This window comes from Lithobates pipiens, unplaced genomic scaffold (genome assembly GCF_037356315.1).
Source record: "Lithobates pipiens isolate NorthernLeopardFrog02 unplaced genomic scaffold, aLitPip1_a1.2 Scaffold_10, whole genome shotgun sequence".
In the NCBI taxonomy this organism is placed as follows: domain Eukaryota; kingdom Metazoa; phylum Chordata; class Amphibia; order Anura; family Ranidae; genus Lithobates; species Lithobates pipiens.
This window is the reverse complement of record NW_027507686.1, coordinates 237,153,800-237,174,241: the sequence shown is the minus strand read 5'-3', so window position 1 is coordinate 237,174,241 and position 20,442 is coordinate 237,153,800. Positions and strand designations below refer to the sequence as shown.

The 20,442-nt window shown below is 43.3% G+C and overlaps 1 protein-coding gene across 5 annotated transcripts in view; it reads left to right on the top strand.

Annotated features, from left to right (window-relative positions):
• Window positions 1-20,442, top strand: part of LRRC4C (leucine rich repeat containing 4C) — a 1,242,711-nt gene that overhangs the window by 1,014,402 nt on the left and 207,867 nt on the right. For all 5 annotated transcript variants that reach the window (XM_077463200.1, XM_077463207.1, XM_077463214.1 and 2 more), the window contains one exon: window positions 3,430-3,492. The gene's annotated coding sequence lies outside the window, so the exon portion shown is untranslated. The remainder of the gene's footprint in view (window positions 1-3,429; window positions 3,493-20,442) is intronic.

Below are 20,442 nucleotides of genomic sequence, written 5' to 3'. Positions count from 1 at the left end.
TTCCTCCCCGCCGCCGGCCTCTTCTCCCGACTTCGGGGGTCTTGTCCCCCTCTTCGGTTCTTCTGCCGGGCCACCGCGCCTTCTTGTAGCTCTTTTACAGGCGGTGGCCCGGTCTTCTGTCGCCGTCGCCGCCTTCCGTTCGTGTTCTTCTTCTTGTTCTTCTCCTGGAGATGTTGACTCGACGAGCTCTCCGGCCGGAATGCCGGGGACGCGCTGTGCGGTCACTTATATAGTGACAATGGGGCGGGGTCACATGGTATATGTCACATGGGTTGGTCACATGGGTTGATGTCACATGGGGACTATGACATCGTAAGGGGGCGGGGTCACCATGTGACATCAACCCATGTGACATATACCATGTGACCCCGCCCCATTGTCACTATATAAGTCACAGCGCAGGGCGGCTCTGGCATTCCGGCTGGAGGGAGCGACGTGTCAACATCGCCTGGAGAAGAACAAGAAGAAGAACACGAACGGAAGGCGGCGACGGCGACAGAAGACCGGGCCACCGCCTGTAAAAGAGCTACAAGAAGGCGCGGTGGCCCGGCAGAAGAACCGAAGGCGGCGACAGAAGAACGGAAGACGGCGACAGAAGACCGGGCCACCGGACCAGGCGCGGTGGCCCGGCAGAAGAACCGAAGAGGGGGACAAGACCCCCGAAGTCGGGAGAAGAGGCCGGCGGCGGGGAGGAAGAAAGCCGGACTCCTCCGCTGGCAAAAGAGCTACACACACATAGCGGAGGAGTCCGGCGAGAAGACCCCCGAAGACGGAAGACCCCCGGCTGTGCAATAAAATATTTTTTCCCCCTGTGTTGTGTTTTTATTTGTACTTTATTTCACAGGTGAATGGGTAGGGGTACATTGTACCCCATACTCATTCACATAGGGTGGGGGGCCGGTATCCGGGGGCCCCCTTCTTAAAGGGGGCTCCCGGATTCCGATAAGCCCCCCGCCCGCAGACCCCGACAACCAACGGCCAGGGTTGTCGGGAAGAGGCCCTTGTCCTCATCAACATGGGGACAAGGTGCTTTGGGGTGGGGGGGCCGCGCGGCCCCCCCCTTCCCCAAGGCACCCCCCCATGTTGAGGGCACGCGGCCTGGTACGGCTCAGGAGGGGGGGCGCGCTCGCTCGCCCCCCTTTCCTGGCCGGCCGGGTAGCGTGCTCGGACAAGGGTCTGGTGTGGACTTGGGGGGACCCCCACGCCGATTTTTTTCGGCGTTGGGGTTCCCCTTTAAGCCCATTCCAGGCGGCGGAGCCCGCGACGTCTCCTTCGCGGGCCCCGCCTACCTGTACACGCGCTCGAAATGGGCGGATTTGCCTCCTCCTTACGTGGGCGAGTCCGTTCATTTCAAAAGTTGAGCGAACTGTTTGCCCAACCTTGTTCGTCAAACAGTCCGCTCGTGTGTGGGCAAGTCCGCTCATGCAAATTTTGAGCGGACTGTTTGACAAACTGTTTGCCGAACAAGGTTGGGCGAACAGTCCGCGCGTGTGTACGCGGCCTAAGACTCTAACAAGTTTGTTGAGTCTAGTGGACTACAATGAGAAACAGGGCTTTTTTTTTCAGCAGGAACGCAACAGCACTTAGTACCGGTGCCTCGGGCACTGACCCCTTATCTGGAGCTACTAAGCATCCTACTGATCAGTTAGCAACTCTAGTGAGGATAGGAGATAATTGCTCCACCTGCTGGGACCGGGCAACCCATGAGTGTCCCTCCTCTTCCTCAGTCATTCGCCCTCTCCTTGCTGATCCTGAGTATGCCCATACTGGTACAGTTACCTGCATGCAACCTCTGTGGGCTTCCTTCTGTACTGGTGTGTGTGTGTGGGGGGGGGGGGGGGGGTGCTAACTGGGGGAGAGAACTCTGCATGGTTGGGGGCGGGGGGGGGGCTCTGTACTTGGGATGTTTTGGTGGTAAAGCTCTATACTTGGGGATGATTTGGGGGTAAAGCTCTGTACTTTGTACTTGGGGATGATTTGGGGGTAAAGTTCTGTACTTGGGGGATGATTTGGGAGTAAAGCTCTATACTCGGGGATGATTTGGGGGTAAAGTTCTGTACTTGGGGGATGATTTGGGAGTAAACCTAAATACTTGGGGATGATTTGGGGGTAAAGCTAAATACTTGGGGATGATTGGGGGTAAAGCTCTGTACTTGGGGATGATTTGGGAGTAAACCTAAATACTTTGGGATGATTTGGGAGTAAACCTCAATACTTGGGGATGATTTGGGGGTAAAGCTCTGTACTTGGGGGATGATTTGGTGGTAAAGCTCTGTACTGGGGGGATGATTTGAGAGTAAACCGCTATACTTGGGGATGATTTGGGGGTAAAGCTCTATACTTGGGGGATAATTTGGGGGTAAAGCTCTATACTTGGGGATGATTTTGGGGTAAAGCTCTGTACTTGGGGGATGATTTGGGAGTAAAGCTCAATACTTGGGGATGATTTGGGGGTAAAGCTCTATACTTGGGGATGATTTAGGGGTAAAGCTCTGTACTTGGGGATAATTTGGGGGTAAAGCTCTACACTTGGGGATGATTTGGGGTAAAGCTCTGTACTTGGGGATGATTTGGGGGTAAAGCTCTATACTTGGAGATGATTTGAGGGTAAATCTCTGTACTTGGGGCATGATTTGGGAGTAAATCTCTATACTTGGGGATGATTTGGGGGTAAAGCTCTGTACTTGGGGCATGATTTGGGAGTAAATCTCTATACTTGGAGATGATTTGGGGGTAAAGCTCTGTACTTGGGGATGATTTGGGAGTAAATTATACTTGGGGATGATTTGGGGGTAAAGCTCTATATTTGGGGATGATTTGGGAGTAAATCTCTATACTTGGGGATGATTTGGGGGTAAAGCTCTATATTTGGGGATGATTTGGGGGTAAATCTCTGTACTTTGTACTTGGGGATGATTTTGGGGTAAAGCTCTATAGTGTGTGTGTGTGTGGGGGGGGGGGGGGGGGTTGGGAGGAAAGCTTTCTACCAGGGTGGGGGAATTTATTGGTGAGCTCTGTACCAAGGAGGGGTATTTTCCAGATAATGCTGTACTGTGGGAATGAGGGGATTGGGGGGTATTTTAGTACTGAAGGATGATTTGAGGGTAGTGCTCTGTACTTGGGGGTAAACACATGTCTTGGGTGGAACTTCCCTGCTGGATTAAATAGAACATTTTAATATATATGACTTAGCTTCATGAAGCTTTACATCTGTCAAGTAATGGATCCCCATGGTATCCTGGAGTGGATATGGCATAGGACCTGAGAGCGGTACTATGGACACATGAGTTTAATACTGGAATTTTATGGGCTGGAATGTTACACTTTCACTTTTCTTGTACATTAGTGTCCATAAATTAGCCAAGTTTATGCTTATTTTGTAATTTATTGAGTGCAGAAACTGTAAATTCTTATTTTGTCTGTTTTCAGGAGCTGATACATAAATTGTATGAAACATTACCAGATACAGAAGACTCCAACTGATCCCACTAGGTAAGGAACATTTTTTAAGAGCGTAATAAAACATGACAAGATATGGTGTTGGAGTATTTAAATTCAACAGTATTATTCAAATTCAATGTTTTTAGAAGGTCCATTTGCTTTCCAAAATACCTTACTCATCTTTCAGTGATGAACTGAAGTCATTCTCTTATATATTGGGTTATGACTGTGCTACTACTAAGTAACCAGTAAGTAGAAAAACGGGTTTGGTGCTTTCTAGCTAAGTCTTAGATTTTTGTAATGGAAAACAAGAAGAATGGGGTCATCCAAGGATGGGGAAAAAGATTCCTAGAGTTGGCAGGAAAAGGATCAGAAACTGTTGTAAGAACATCAACCCAGTTGAGTCCCCCAGAAGCCTATTAAGCTGGCATGTCACTTCTAAGCCACAAATTCCACTTATAACTCACGCTATAGAAAACACTGCCTCCTTATTATGTTGTTAAATATAATTATAGCCTCAATGCAGACTTACCAATCTCTCCACTGCTGCTCTCTACACATGGCATGGCAGTATTTATGGTCTATGGTCTTAGAAGATATTGGACATTCCCAATGCATGAAACAGATTTTCATTAAACTCTTTAACTGAGTCTCACCGAGGGTTGGTGTTGGGGGGGGTCAAACTGGGCATTTGGCTCCTATTTACAGAGTTTATATATTTGTGTTATGCTGATGATACCATAAGGTGTTATATTGCTTTTTCGGGAGCCTTGTTATGTACACGTTTTACTAAATTCTTTGCAGTAAAATATCACAAAATATGCATGTAATATACACATGCACAAGATATATAATCCTCCTTAGCAAATGAGCATGGACAATGTATGCGATTACCCTAAACAGCTACTTAACTTTTTATTTTTTCCTGATGATTGTATCTTCTTCCAGACGGCTCCTTGTTTCTCAGAGTCCTCCAGAACTACCAGTTCCTTTGTGTCCTCAGCACATGGCTGTGTCCAAATCCTTTTTTCCTTCCCTCTACTTCCTGTAGCATCACTTCCTGTCCTGAGCTCACAAACCACCCCAACCAGTTCATTAGCATATGAATAGGGGAAGCCTAGCTTCTAAGCCCGTGTACACACGGTCGGAGATTCCGACGGAATGTGTCTGATTGGACCGTTTTGTCGGATATTCTGACTGTGTGTGGTCTACATCGGACTGTTTCCGTCGGAGTATCCGACGGACCAAATTTTCCAACTTGTTGGTAAAATTTTCAGACAAAATGCTCTGATCGGACATACTCCGATCATATGTAGAGAATTCCGATCGGACAAAGTGCCACGCATGCTCAGATCAAATTCCTACACCAAAGCTATTGGCTACTAGCGTGAACGTAGTCCCGTTGTAACGAAATAACGTCATCACGTCGGATTTTCCGACAACTTTGTCCGACCATGTGTATGCAACAGTTTCGGACGGATTTGGTTGTCGGAATCTCCGACCGTGTGTACAAGGGCTAAAACATTACATGTAACTAACATGCATCGGTCTTCTATTTATGCTATAAAAATTAGTTTTACGCTGCTGTGCACCAAAACCTATTCTGTCGTATATTGATAATTAAAAATGTAATTGCACTGATACCCAGCTACCAAAGTGGTGAAAAAAAATCTGACTGTCTTACCTGTCACTGACAATGGCTACACCCACAATCAATTTGAAACAACTCTGTCAGTAATTTGATAGTCCATATAAAAAGTTTCCTTTTAAAGATGAAAGGACATGCTTACCTCTCTTGACACTTGTGCCACCAACATGTTGCTCTGATCAAGATAAATCAACTACTAAAATCTGATTGGAAACCAACCTTTTGGTAGCAGTGGTCTACTATGACCCCCGAAAGTGCTCAGTGATTCCTCTTGCTGACCTCTGGTCACTACAATGCTCTGTAGAGATGCATGGGGTCATCAGGAGGAACCAGTGAGTGCCATGGGGAGCTCAGAAAGTCAAAACCACCAGAAAGGGTTGACTTCTACATAGTCTTTCACTGGTGATTCCTGTTGATCATAGCAGAATTTGGTGGTGCAGGAGGAAGCAGAGATAAGTATTCTTCTCTCCCCTAACTTTCCTATTGCTGACTAACCTGTACATCGTTTATAATGTTGGCAATAGGATTAAAGCCCTCAGCTCTGAAGTTGAAGCTCTGGCAACTCTCTTTGGCTTCCATTGTCTGACCCAGTGTTTTTCAAACTTTTTTCAGTCAAGGCACCCTTTAAAAATTATAGAGAATATCGAGGCACCCTTTAAAAATGATGGACAGCTTGGAGGAACCCCAGTCTAAAATGTAAAAGCTATTCTAATAGTTTTACATAATGCAGCAACATCCACAAGTCCAAGTAGGACACCCAACGTTGGTGGTGATTTATTCTTCCAAAGCAAATACACTTTTGCATACTGGTACAGACTAGTATTCCAATGTTTCTCTTCTCCCTCAGTTTTTCTCCATCACTCAGCTAATGTGATCCCAACCCTGATAGAGAGGGGCAGGGGAGATCCAAACTTGGATGCTATGCAGGTGACTGACATTGTCCCTTTCAACTGATGATGGCATTGGTTATTAGGATGCCGGCAGCTAGAAGGTGGTCATGGTGCACAATGAAAACCTATGACTAAGTTTAACTAAAAATGCAGCCTTCAGCCACATGCCAGCTTCTACACAATTTTTTTGGACAATTTTTAAGCAATTTGCCAAGGCACCCCGGAAGAAACGTCAAGGCACCCCAGGCTGCCTGGGCATCCTGGTTTAAAAAGGCGGGTTTAACCATCAGGCTGTGGGCCTGAAGTCATGACATGTGAAGGACAGATAACCTCCAGCCTATCCCCAACCTGTTAAAACCCTAACCTCCAGCCCCCCAAATTACCTGATAAAAGACGTGACAAGGGTTTTGGAGTAAAATGGCCTTAACAGCCTTTTATTTAACAACTACGTAACTTCAAATAAATAATATATTTAACATAACTATCAGCCAAAATTTTTATCTAAACCCTTGGTGGTCTTGGAGGGCAACAACACATACCTTGGTCACTGCGACAAAGTTCTTTCCAACTTAGGCCTCCAGTTGAAAAACACCGACTCGGAGACAATACTCATCATCCGCAGTGACCTACATTTTACCATTTCTAGTTAAACCCCTCGTTAACTGGAATGTACCTGAGAACCCCATACCACAGAAGGGTCCCAACCATTTTTCTTCCAGACTTTTCTCCTACTCCAAAGACTAGACATGTGCGATTTGTTTCGTACGAATCTCAAATTCGTACGAATTTCCCTAAATTCGTACGTTCGGGAGAATCCGAAATACGAATTGCCATGCGTCCGAATTCTGTACGAAATACGTACTTTTGTTTACGAATCCGAAGGAGGAAGTCAGCACAGCACAGGGATGGTGGGAGCCCCTCATCTAACGAAAATTAGTTTTTCGGATAGGAAATTCTTCAACGGAATTTCGTATTTCGGATAAAAACCAAACCTCCATCAGGATCGACTGTCATATTGAGGTTCGTACAAGTTAACGAACCTAATGACAATTCGTATTTCGTACGAAACTAAATGGAATTTTGGACACAAAATACGAAGTACGAATTAATTTTAATACGAACCGTAACGGAACAGAACAAAACGAATTTATTGACGGCGCCCATGTCTACCAAAGACCCACCACTGCCAGGCTGCCATGACAGCCTCAATAGAACACCGCAAAGCTTCTCCTTTTGCTTTCTTCTCCCGACTGGCTGCCCACTGCTCACTCCTCCCCCCTAAACTTCCCGAGACCCCTCCCAGCCCTTGGCCACCCCCACCTGCCTTAAAGGACTCTGATGACTTATGCCCCCTGACTGCCTGTCCTGCTGTCCATCTCTGTCATGCTGTCCCTCTGATAATTTCTTTTTCTTTCTTTTTGCTCCGGGACTCCATAACTGATGGGACAATAGTAAGGCCAGTAAGTGGTAGGGCCAAACCTCAGACAGTAAACTTCCAGTGGCTTTATGGAAGACATTAAAACGTTTGTGTAGGCACCACCATTTTAGTCCTATTATAGGTTTAGTACTTTTAAACTATAAACACATGTACTTTATATCGCCCTATGTTGTTAATACTGACTGGCATGTTACATTATCACGGTGATAGAATCCTTTCCCAATATTGCGTCGAGGATTATGTGACTTTCATCACATTTACATGTTGATGTCTTGCTCGTAACCTGGAGGGGGAGATGACATCCTTTTTCTAATGGGAATCGGTTAACATTTCCCTGCATCAGTATTCAAAATGTATTTTATTTATTTTACCCAGCAGCTTAATGGTGCACATTATCAGAGCAATTCTTTTCAACAAAAACAATAGCCGAACCGTAGTGTAGTGATTTGTTTTCTTCATTTAATATTAATACTGTTCCGTAATATGCTACAAAGTCATATTGCCCTTGCCCGGGCTTTAAATCATCCCCGGGGAAGAATAACTGGAGTCTGGCGTATGTGTGTTGGTTCTGTTTCCTGTTTGGGTAAAGTCTGAAATCTTTTCTTCATCTTTCTGAAAAATGAGATTTGAAAAGGAATAAACTTCACAAATAGTGTTATTATTTACTATGCCTTTTATTACTTTGTGCCTTCACCTTGCCATGGTTAACCACTTGCCGACCGCTGTCAGCATATATACGTCGGCAGAATGGCATGGCTGGGCAAAGTAACATACCCGTACGTTACTTTAAAATTCCCGCCGTGCGCGCGCCTGCCGCGAGCTCCGTGACCGTGCCCGCAGGACCTGCAGACTCGATCGCCGCTGGGATACCCGCGATCGTGTCACGAAGCTGAAGAACAGGGAGATGTTGATGTAAACAGCATCTCCCCGTTCTGTCTTGTGACAGGACACTGTTCTCTGCTCCCTGTCACCGGGAGCAGCGTTCAATGTCATGTCACTGCAAGCCCATCCCTCAGACAGTTAGAAACACTCCCCCAGGACACACTTAACCCCTCACTCGCCCCCTAGTGGCTAACCCATTCACTGCCAGTGACATTTTTACAGTAATCAATGCAATTTTATAGCATTGATCGCTGTATTAATGCCAATGGTCCCAAAAATGTGTCAAAATTGTCTGCTGTGTCTGCAATAATGGTGCAGTCGTGATAAAAAATGCTGATCGCCACCATTACTAGTAAAAAAAAATATTAATAAAAATGCCATAAACCTATTTTGTAGATGCTATACCTTTTGTGCAAACCAATCAATGTACGCTTATTGTAAAAAAAATATGTAGAAGAATACGTATTGGCCTAAACTGAGGGGCAAAAAAAATAATTTTTTATATATTTATGGGGGATATTTATTATAGCAAAAAGTAAAAAATAATGTGTGTTTTTTCTAAATTGTCGCTCTTTTTTTGTTTAAAGCACAAAAAATAAAAACCGCAGAGGTGATCAAATACCATAAAATAAAGCTCTATTTGTGGGAAACCGCGCAGTTGTCAGTTAAAGTCATGCAATGCCGTATCGCAAAAAAGGGCCTGGGAAATTCTTCCAGTCTGTAAGTGGCTAACCACTTCCGGACCGCCCACCATCATTATGCGTCGGTACTTTGAAGAGGAGTATCATTGTTATGGCAGCAGCTAACTACCATAACCCAGGTATCCTCTTCTTCAGTAAGTGGTCCAGTTTAAGATAAAAGTGGCCTCTGCGACGGATTCGCCGTGAGATCACTTTTATCGGCGTCGGGAGAGGTGCCCCCTCCCATCGCACTCCGGTGCCCTCCGCCGCTTACCGGAGCAGTCGACAGAGGCAGATGTGATCGGATCTTCACCCTTGCTGGGTATGGAGATGAGTGAGGGGAAGATGGCCCCCACCCGTCTCCATAACAATGCAGGGCGGAAGCAACGTCAAAACGTCACTTCCGCCCATAGCTCTTAAAGAGACTTTTTTTTTAAATAATTATTTTAAATGACAATTTTTTTAATATTTTTTTTTGCATTTTAGTGTAAATATGAGATGTGATGTCTTTTTAACCTCAGATCTCATATTTAAGAGGTCCTGTCATGCTTTTTTCTTTTTTTCTATTAAAAGCTTGCGTGCAGAAGCGAACGCTTACGTGAGTAGCACCCGCATATGAAAACGTTGTTCAAACCACACATGTGAGGTATGGCAGCGATCATTAGAGCGAGAGCAATAATTCTAGCCCTAGACCTCCACTGTAACTCAAAACATGCAACCTGTAGTATTTTTTAAACGTCGCCTATGGAGATTTTTAATTGTAAAAGTTTGTCGCCATTCCACAAACAGGCACAATTTTAAAGCGTCACATGCTGGGTATCAATTTACTCAGCGTAACATAAAAAAAATGTGCGAACTTTATTGTTGTCTTTTTTTTTTTATTTAAAAAAAGTGTATTTTTTCCCAAAAAAAAAGTGCGCTTATAAGACCGCTGCACAAATACGGTGTGACAGAAAGTATGCCAATGACCACCATTTTATTCTCTAGGGTGTTAGAAAAAAATGTATAATGTTTGTGGGAAAAGTAATTTTCTAGTAAAAGAAAAACAGTTTTTAACTTGTAAACAACAAATCTCAGAAAGAAGGAGTTCCGCTTAAAAAAAAAAAAAAATAATTAAAGTCAGCAGCTACAAATACTGCAGCTGCTGACTTTTAATAATCGGACACTTACCTGTCCCAGGGTCCAGCGCTGCGGGGGATCACATCCCCTCTCACCCCCCCTTCACTCGGCGGTGCCGGCATTTTAACTGTGGGCGCCCAGATGTGGCTTCACAGCCGGGCACCCACTGCGCACGCGCGAGCCGCGCTGTGTGCCGTGACTGGCCGCGTAATCCCAGATGATTGCCAAGAGGGAGGGGGGAGAGGTGATCTCCCCTCCTGCGCAGAGGAAAGTGAGTCAGGAGCCCAGGTGCTGAAGGAGGCAGACTACGAGGGAGCACATAGCAACAGACATAAAAAGGTAAGTAAAAAATATAATTTTTTCCCCCAAAAATTTTTTTTCATGCACATTAATGACATTTTATTTTTTTTGGGGTGGAACTCCACTTTAAGCCTGGAAGCTGATTGGCTACCATGCAGAGCTGCACCAGATTCTGTGTACACTAGTTGTAGTAAATGTCCCCCATTATCTTATACCGAAGCAAAATTGTGCTGTGATAAAGTAACACCAAAAATATCCATCCGAACATACAGACCATCAAGAAACTGCCCCAGATGAATTCGATTTGCTCTCTTCTGTATTTTTGGAGAGCGTGTAAAACATTCCAGTGCATGCTTGATTCTACTGTTTGGCGGAATTTCTATGCTGGTCACATGCATTTCAAATTAGAGGACATGCTTTGGCTCTCTCAGCATCCTTCTTAACCCACCGCAATGCATTTGTCAAACCGACCACATTACAGATGGTGCTGGATGCATTTTAAAGCATTTATAATGTGTTTACATTGACTTTCCATTTCTGTTAGATGCAATTATAAGCTTTGTCGGTTACAGAAATAGGTATGGATATAGGACGCAAAATACAGTATCACTGCAAAGCAATGCGATGAAAATGCATTTCATGATATATTTAGTATTTTCCAAAGCATTATACCCTGTACACACGGTCGGACATTCCGACAACAAAATCTGTCTGATTTTTTTTCCCGACGGATTTTGGCCCAAACTTGTCTTGCATACACGCGGTCGCACAAAGTTGTCGGAAAATCCGATCGTTCAGAACGCAGTGACGTAGAACACGTACGACGGGACTATAAAGAGGGCAGTAGCCAATAGCTTTCGTCTCATAATTTATTCTGAGCATGCGTGGCACATTGTCCATCAGAATTGTCTACACACGATCGGAATTTAAACTTTGTGTGTCAGAAATTCCGACAAAAAAAAAGTCAGATGAAGCCCACACATGATCGGATTTTCCAACAATAAGATCCGATCGCAGATTTTCCATCGGAAAGTCCATTCGTATGTACAGGGCCTCCCTTACATTAGGGTTCCCAGAGAGCCCCCCTTAAAATCAATGTTCCCAGAGAGCCCCTTACATCAGGATCCCAAGAGAGCCCCCCCTTTACATCAGGGTCCCCAGAGAGCCTCCTCCTTACATCACAGTGCCCAGAGAGCCTCCCCCTTTCATCTGTGTCCCCAGAAAGCCCCCCTTACATTAGGGTCCCCAGAGAGCCTCCCCCTTAAAATCAGGGTCCCCAGAGAGCCCCCCTTACACCAGGGTCCCCAGAGAGCCTCCCCCTTGCATCAGGGTCCCCAGAGAGCCCCCCCTTTACATCAGGGTCCCCAGAGAGCCTCCTCCTTACATCAGAGTCCCCAGAGAGCCTCCCCCTTGGATCAGGGTCCCCAGAGAGTCCCCCTTACATTAGGGTCTCCAGAGAGCCTCCCCCTTACATCAGGGTCCCCAGAGAGCCTCCTACTAACATCAGAGTCCCAAGAAAGCCTCCCCCTTGCATCAGGGTCTCCAGAGAGCCCCCCTTAAATTAGGGTCCCCAGAGAGCCTCCCCCTTAAAATCAGGGCCCCCAGAGAGCCCCCCCCCCCCTTACATCAGGGTCCCCAGAGAGCCCCCCTTACATCAGGGCCCCCAGAGAGCCCCCACCTTACATCAGGGTCCCCAGAGAGCCTCCTCCTTACATCAGAGTCCCCAGAGAGCCTCCCCCTTGCATGAGGGTCCCCAGAGAGCCCCCCTTACATTAGTGTATCCAGAGAGCCTCCCCCTTAAAATCAGGGTCCCCAGAGAGCCTCCCTCTTAAAATCAGGGTCCCCAGGGAGCCTCCCCCTTGCATCAGGGTCCCCAGAGAGCCTCCTCCTTACATCAGAGTCCCCAGAGAGCCTCCCCCTTGCATCAGGGTCTCCAGAGAGCACCCCTTACATTAGGGTCCCCAGAGAGCCTCCCCCTTAAAATCAGGGTCCCCACAGAGCCCCCCTTACATCAGGGTCCCCAGAGAGCCCCCCTCACATCAGGGTCCCTAGAGAGCTACCCCTTTACAACAGGGTCCCCAGAAAGCCTCCCCCTTGCATCAGGGTCCCCAGAAAGCCCCCCTTACATTAGGGTTCCCAGAGAGCTTCCCCCTTAAAATCAGGGTTCCCACAGAGCCTCCCCCTTAAAATCAGGGTTCCCAGGGAGCCTCCCCTCCCCTTGGGAACCCCTGCAGAGACTCGGGGCTATGGGCCACAGATTCAGGGCTATAGCCCCAAAAGCCATCCCCTAGCGACGCCACTGTATGACGTAATATTTTGAGCAGTTAGATCCATGCTAAAATAGTTTTAGTTTAAACTACTTTTAGTTTATGTTGGAACTACAACTCAATATTATTACCATATATGTGATCTTTTGTTTTGCTGCCACCATAGGTACTTATGTATACTAACTGTTAAAATTCAATAAACAAATTTGACAAGAAAAAAATAAAAATAAAATAAAAACCAGCAGGCATGTAATAGATGCATCAGTGATGCGTCCCATCATTGGACCATATGGTTTGGTTGGACCTCAGCGTTGAGAAAGTCTCCCGAAACGTGTCAAATTTAGACATGTGCAATTCGTTTCGTTCTGAATTTGTTTTTTTAACCAAATTTCGACAAATTCATTCATTCGGAAATATCCGAATTAACAAATAACCATTTAACTAATTTGTGAATTCGTAAATTCGTAAATTTGAAAAATGGAAAATTCGAAAAACCGAAAATTGGAAAATCTGATTAATAATAACATTACTATTACTAATTAAATGATAGGTATTGGAATTTCCTTTCAAATTTGGCTGTTAGTGAATGTAACGAACAGGAATACGAAATCGAGACTCATCAGACCAGACGTTTTTCCAATCTTCTATTGTCCAATTTTGGTGAGTCTCTGCTAATGTGTAGCCTCAGTTTCCTGTTCTTAGCTGGCAGGAGTGGCACCCGGTGTGATCTTCTGTTGCTGTAGCCCATCTGCTTCAAGGCTAGATGTGTTGTGTGTTCAGAGATGGTATTCTGCATACCTTGGATGTAATGAGTGGTTGCTTGAGTTACTGTTGCCTTTCTATCATCTGGAACCAGTCTGCCCATTCTCCTCTGACCTCTGACATCAACAAGGCATTTTCATCCACACAACTGCCACTCACTTGATATTTTCTCTTTTTTGGACCATTCTCTGCAAACCTGAGAGATGGTTGTGCATGAAAATCCCAGTAGATCAGCAGTTTTTGAAATACTCAGACCAGCCAGTCTGGCACTAACAACCATGCCACATTCAAAGTCACTTAAATCCCCTTTCTCCCCCATTCTGATCAGTTTGAACTTCAGCAAGTTGTCTTCACGACGTCTAGATGCCTAAATGAATTGAGTTGCTGCCTTGTGATTGGCTGATTAGCATGTCTCCAGACCTAAACCCTACTGAGCATCCTCAAACGGAAGGTGGAGGAGTGCAAGGTCTCTAACATCCACCATCTCCGTGATGTCATCATGGAGGAGTGGAAGAGGACTCCAGTGGCAACCTGTGAAGCTCTGGAGAACTCCATGCCCAAGAGGGTTAAGGCAGTGTTGGAAAATAATGATGGGCACAAAAAATATTGACACTTTGGGCCCAATTTGGACATTTTCACTTAGGGTTGTACTCACCTTTGTTGCCAGCAGTTTAGACATTAATGGCTGTGTGTTGAGTTATTTTGAGGGGAAAACAAATTGACACTGTTATACAAGCTGTACACTCACTACTTTACATTGTACCAAAGTGTAATTTCTTCAGTGTTGTCACATGAAAAGATAGAAGAAAATATCTACAAAAATGTGAGGGGTGTACTCACTTTTGTGAGATACTGTAGCTGTCCAAAATACCAAGCCATTGACTCTGATTTAATGCCCCTGTGCAAGATAAAGGAAAACCTGCAAACATGGCCTGTTGGGGGTACTTAAGGACTGAGGTTGAGAACCACTGGTGAAAGCTAATGCTTTCACGGTCGAACTGTATGACGTACTTAGTCCGTTGAAACACATTTCAGCGTACAATCCGCTCGTGTGTTGGCTTCAGCGGACTTTTTCAGCGTGCAGTCCGGAGTACTAAGAATTTTGGTTTTTCCAAAAATCTTTCCGTCGTACTTTGGTTTCAGCGGACAATACGATCGTCAGTATGCTAGTCCGACGGACTAAGAATGGCACATGCCCAGAAAGGATTTACAGGGCTTTGCTGTGTCTTGGACTTCCTATTTCTAGTCCCGTCGTATGTGCTGTACACGTCATCGCGCAAGCTTTCGTCGGACTGTTTGTGTATCCGTGTGTGGTCAAGTCCGTTCAGTGGAAAGTACGCCGGATTGTCCGTCGGATTGTATGACGGACTAAGTACGTCATACAGTTCGACCGTGTGTACGCGGCATTACTTATATTTTCTCACTCCAAGTACAAACCACTCATATACAAATATGGGTCTACGCGTTTCAAGACCCCCCACAAACAGGTGATATATGTTGGTTACAAAATCTCTTTGTACAATCACTTCACTCGATAGCATCACACATCCCTCCACTATATAAACTGTCCAGTTCGAAAAGAATTGTCATGTCCCCCACCCACACTCTCACCAGTGACCCAAAGTGCCCTATGAATGATGTGCTAGGGGTGGCCGTATTGGAGCAGCCTATGCTGCTAAACACATTGGTTTGCAACCTGGCATTCATTTGCAAAGAATATCTAATCACATGCAAAGAAAAATTAAAAATATTATATAAACCGTTAAGTCAACCGAGCTTCACCTTATTCGCTAAGCTAAGTGAAGATTCCATCACAAAGTGCGCAGTCTATTTGCCTTTAGTAAATCAACCCCAATGTTTTTAGTATGCCATGTGTATGTGTTTATCAGTTATGATACCATAGTCATTGCACAAAGACCTCGGCTCCCGTACACCGAGATAAAACACAAAGCTGTTGACACAAAATACATGTACACCGATGCATTACTTTTTAAAGACAGAATGAAAAAATAAATAAAAAAAAAGGCCAGAGATAATTTGGGTTTATCATGATGAAGTAATTGGCAACAGATTGAATAATGGATGATATTGTTTAATTTAGAGATTGGCCTCTGGTAAGATTAATTAGCCTTGTACAGATTGTGGTATGTAAACGCAGAGATCACAAATTGGCCAGCTTCTCATTAGAGAATGGAATATTTAGGTCCTGTCTTTGCACTTTAATATTGAGTTATCCACAATATTTGTGTCTGCTAATTAGAATGAAGCCTTGTTCACATACAGCATGACTGCAAACCTGGCTTGACTACACTGGTGGAATGTGATTGCTTTATTAATGTTGATTGTATTTCAGCAGTTACTATTGTATTATTTGTATAACATATTATTATTATTATTATTATTATTATTATTATTATTATTATTATTATTATTGTTACTATTATTATATTAGTGCATTGTATTATTAATATTGTTATTATTATTATTATTATTATTATTATTATTATTGTTATTATTATTATTATTATTATTATTTTAGTGCATTGCATTATTATTATTATTGTTATTGTTATTATTATTATTATTATTATTATTATTATTATTATTATTATTATTATTATCATTATTATTATATTAGTGCATTGCATTGTTGTTATTATTATTATTATTATTATTATTAGTGCATATTATTTTATTATTAATATTTTATTATTATTATTTTTTAGTGCATTGTATTACAGTAGTACCTTGAATTATGAGCATAATCTGTTCTAGAAGAATTCTTGTAATAAAAAGCACTCATATATAAAAGTGAGTTTCCCTATAGGAATCAATGGAAACTCAGATAATTGAGTTCCAGTGTCACTGCTAGTTTATGCAGTACTGCATGTGGGCAGAGGGGGCACCAGAGACACTTGAAAATGTTTAGTGATCACTCGGATACACTCAGAGACACTCGGGAACTGGGTGTTTCCGAGTGTTTCCGAGCTGCTCCCTGTGTCTCCGAGCGGCTCCAAGTGTCTCTAATGAGGCGTACACATGACCGGACTTTTCAACGGACTAAGTCCGATGGAATGAATTCGAAATATAACAATCGTGTGTGGGCTTTAGCAGACTTTTTTTTCCCAAAAGACAGACGGACCTAGAAATAAAACACGTTTCAAATCTTTCCGATGGATGCGAGTCCGGTCGAAAAATCCGGTCGTCTGTATGCTAGTTTGATGGACGAAAAACGACGCTAGGGCAGCTATTGGCTACTGGCTATAAACTTCCTTATTCTAGTCTCCAGTCATACGTCATCACGTTCGAATCCGTCTGACTTTGGTGTGCTTGTGTGTAGCCAAGTCCGTTCGTTCGGAAAGTCCGTCGGATCTCCACTGAAAATCCATCGGGAAGACCTCTCGGACCTAGTCCGTAGAAAAGTCCAGTCGTGTGTACGCGGTATAAGCGTCACCGGTGCCCCCGCACCTTTGGCCAAATGCGGTACTGCACACCCCAGAGGCTTGAATCCTGCTCGTCTTGTGAGACAACGCTCACAAACCGAGTCAGGATTTTATTTATTTTTAAACAGCTCGTATTGTGAAATGCACGTAAATCGCGTTACTCGCAATCCGAGGTTCCACTGTATTGTTATTATTGTTATTATTATTAGTGCATATTGTTGTTGTTGTTATTATTTGTATTATATTTGATTATAGTATTATTATTTATTATTTTATATTTATAATTAATTTATTTGTATTATTCTTATTAGTTTTGAATATTCTCAGAACGAAAATTGAAAACGAATACTTAGAAAGTATTATTTCACCAAAAGAGAAGTCGATGCTTAGAATAGACTTCCATCAGAGTTAGTGAGTCAGTCAACAGTAAATGAATTCAAATATGCTTTGGGAAATCACAGATCTATATTCAGACAAAAAAAGAAAGAAAAAAAAAAGAAAAAGAAAACCCAAAACATATATACTGTAAATAAATAAAAAAGGGGGCAGACTCCATGGACTACTTGGTCTTTTTTCATCACTCTTATCGTTATTGTTATTTATATTTTTTTATTAATATTATTATTACTGCTTTTGTTTTAAAATGTTGCTTTTAAAGTGATTGTAAAGTCTCATTTTTTTTTTTTCTATAAAAATAACAAACATGTTATGATTGCTTCCTATGTCGTAGTTGGTTTTGTACAGAGCAGCCCGGATCCTCCTCTTCTCGGGTCCCTCTTCTCGCCCCCGCACCTCTGGCCAAATGCGGTACTGCACACACTTTAGCTTCAATTCTGCTCTTTTTGCGAGACAACACTCATACACCAAGTCAGGATTTAATTTTTTTTTTTTTTAAAGTTGCTTGTCTTTCAAAAAGCTCGTTAACCACTTAACCAAGGTCCCACTGTATCTCTCTCTCTCTCTCTCTATATATATATATATATATATAGATAGATAGATAGATAGATAGATAGATAGATAGATAGATAGATATAGATAAACATAGCAAATGTATGATATATATCTATATATAAATATATATCTGTAGATATATCTATATCTATCTATCTATCTATCTATCTATCTATCTATCTATCTATCTATATAGATAGACGGGGCGTCAGAGGGGGCGGGGTCAGGTGACGGGTGGCCCCGCCCTCCTCATATAAGAAACGTCAGGCCGCCGGGATTCCGCAGTGTCTCCTCCGTGGAGACAGAAGATGGATGGATTCGCTGCGCTGGACCAGATCAGCCATCGCTGGAGAGATGATCATCCGTCGCTGGATAGCAAGAGTGGATTATCACTGCTGGAATCTTTTTTTATTTTTAATAAAGGACTTTTCAAAAGTGTGTATGTCTTATTTAACAATTTTTTACACTTTCTTTGTCAAATGGTAGGGGTACTTTTGTACCCCCCTTACCATTTCAAACAGGGGGGGGCCGGGATCTGGGGGTCCCCTTGTTAAAGGGGGCTTCCAGATTCTGATAAGCCCCCCGCCCGCAGACCCCCACAACCACCGGCCAGGGTTGTGGGGATGAGGCCCTTGTCCCCATCAACATGGGGATATGGTGCTTTGAGGGGTCACAGACCCCCAAAGCATCCTCCAAATGTTGAGGGCATGTGGCCTGGTACGGTTCAGGAGGGCGCTCTCTCTCGTCCCCCCTCTTTTCCTGCAGCCTGCCAGGTTGCGTGCTTGGATAAAGGGTCTGGTGTGGATTTTTAGGGGGACCCCACGTCAATTTTTTTTTAATTTGACGTGGGGTTCCCCTTAATATGCATACCAGACCTGAAGGGCCTGGTAATTGAATTTGGGGGAACCCCAGGCTTTTTTTTTTATCAATGACTTTCAATGACTGTTCTCTGTATTACGGGAGCCGACAATATAGCCGCGAGTGATTTTAAAGGACTTTTTTTCCTGCAGAAATGACACTTTGTGCAGGGACAGTTCTAAGCATGGGAAACATGCGCCCCTTCACAGGCATACTATAGACGCCCCCCAGGTATGAAATTTAAAGGAATATTACACTTTTATTGTTTCACTTTAATCATTATTAAAATCACTGCTCCCGAAAAAACTTCAGTTTTTAAAACTTTTTTTTGCATTGATACATGTCCCCTGGGGCAGGACCCGGGTCCCCAAACACTTTTTAGGACAGTAACTTGCATATTAGCCTTCAAAATTAGCACTTTAGATTTTGAACGTTGGAGTCCCATAGACTTTAATAGGGTTCTAAAGTTCACACGAAGTATGCTATATACTAGCTCCGTCGAATCTTCTTTATACATTCGACAGACACCATAAGCCTTCAAAGACAGATTCTACCACAATTCAGGTGGATTTTCAGACTAATGCAATTTTTGAACGAAATAAATAAAAACGAATTTCGGGAATAACTAAATAAATGTATTTTTCGGACGAAAACGAAATTCCGAAACAAAATATTTCACTCTGCACATGTCTACTATCTATCTGTATATATATAGAATATCTATTTATCTATCCATCTATATATATATATATATATATATATATATATATATATATATATATATATATATATATATATATATATATATATATATATATATATATATATATATATATATATATCTCATACATTTGCTATGTTTGTTTTCTTCATGCGATAAAGTTGTTACCTTTTTTTTTTAAACAATACGCTTTTATACGATCTTAGATATAACAATTGTACAATAATACTAACATTTGTACAGGAATATCATATTAAAATATAACGTTCTTACCTTTTTATTTTATTCTTTGTTTTATGTCTGCTCTGCTGATTTTCTCCAGTTTCTTTCAGCCACTTCCTGTCTAAATGCACTTGGATCGGTGTCAGCTGCACATCATTACTCAGGTCACTTGTAGTTGGTGGCAGTATTAAAAGTTATAAAAATGTATCCTATTTATTGCATAAAAAAAAACAGAAAACCAGCAAACATTGCAGAAATAATTGTATAGAGCAATGGTCTCCAAATTGTGGCCCGGAGGCCGGATGTGGCCCTTTGCTTGCCTTTACCTGGCCCTTGGGGCACTATTCCTCCAACTGACACCAATGATGGGGCATCATTCCCCCTACTGACACCATCCATGATTCTGGGGCATTTTATACACCCATTGGCCACAGTCCCCCCAAAGCCAGAAGGACAATAGATCGGCCCTTTGCTTAGAAAGTTTGGAGACCCCTGGTATAGGCTTTCAGATTTATTCTGAGCATGCGTGGCACTTTGTCCATCAGAATTGTCTACACGCGATCGGAATTTAAGCGATCGGGTTTTGTTGTCGGAAAATTTTAGATCCTGCTCTCAAACTTTGTGTGTCGGAAATTCCGAGGGAAAAAGTCCGATGGAGCCCACGCACGATTGGATTTTCTGACAACAAGATCCGATCGCACATTTTCCGACCGTGTGTACAGGGCATAAGGCTCCGTTCACATCTCTGCATGCCGAATTGCCTACGGAATCGCCACGATTCTGCCCGTGATTCACAGTTGCGGCAAATCGCGGGACGCCC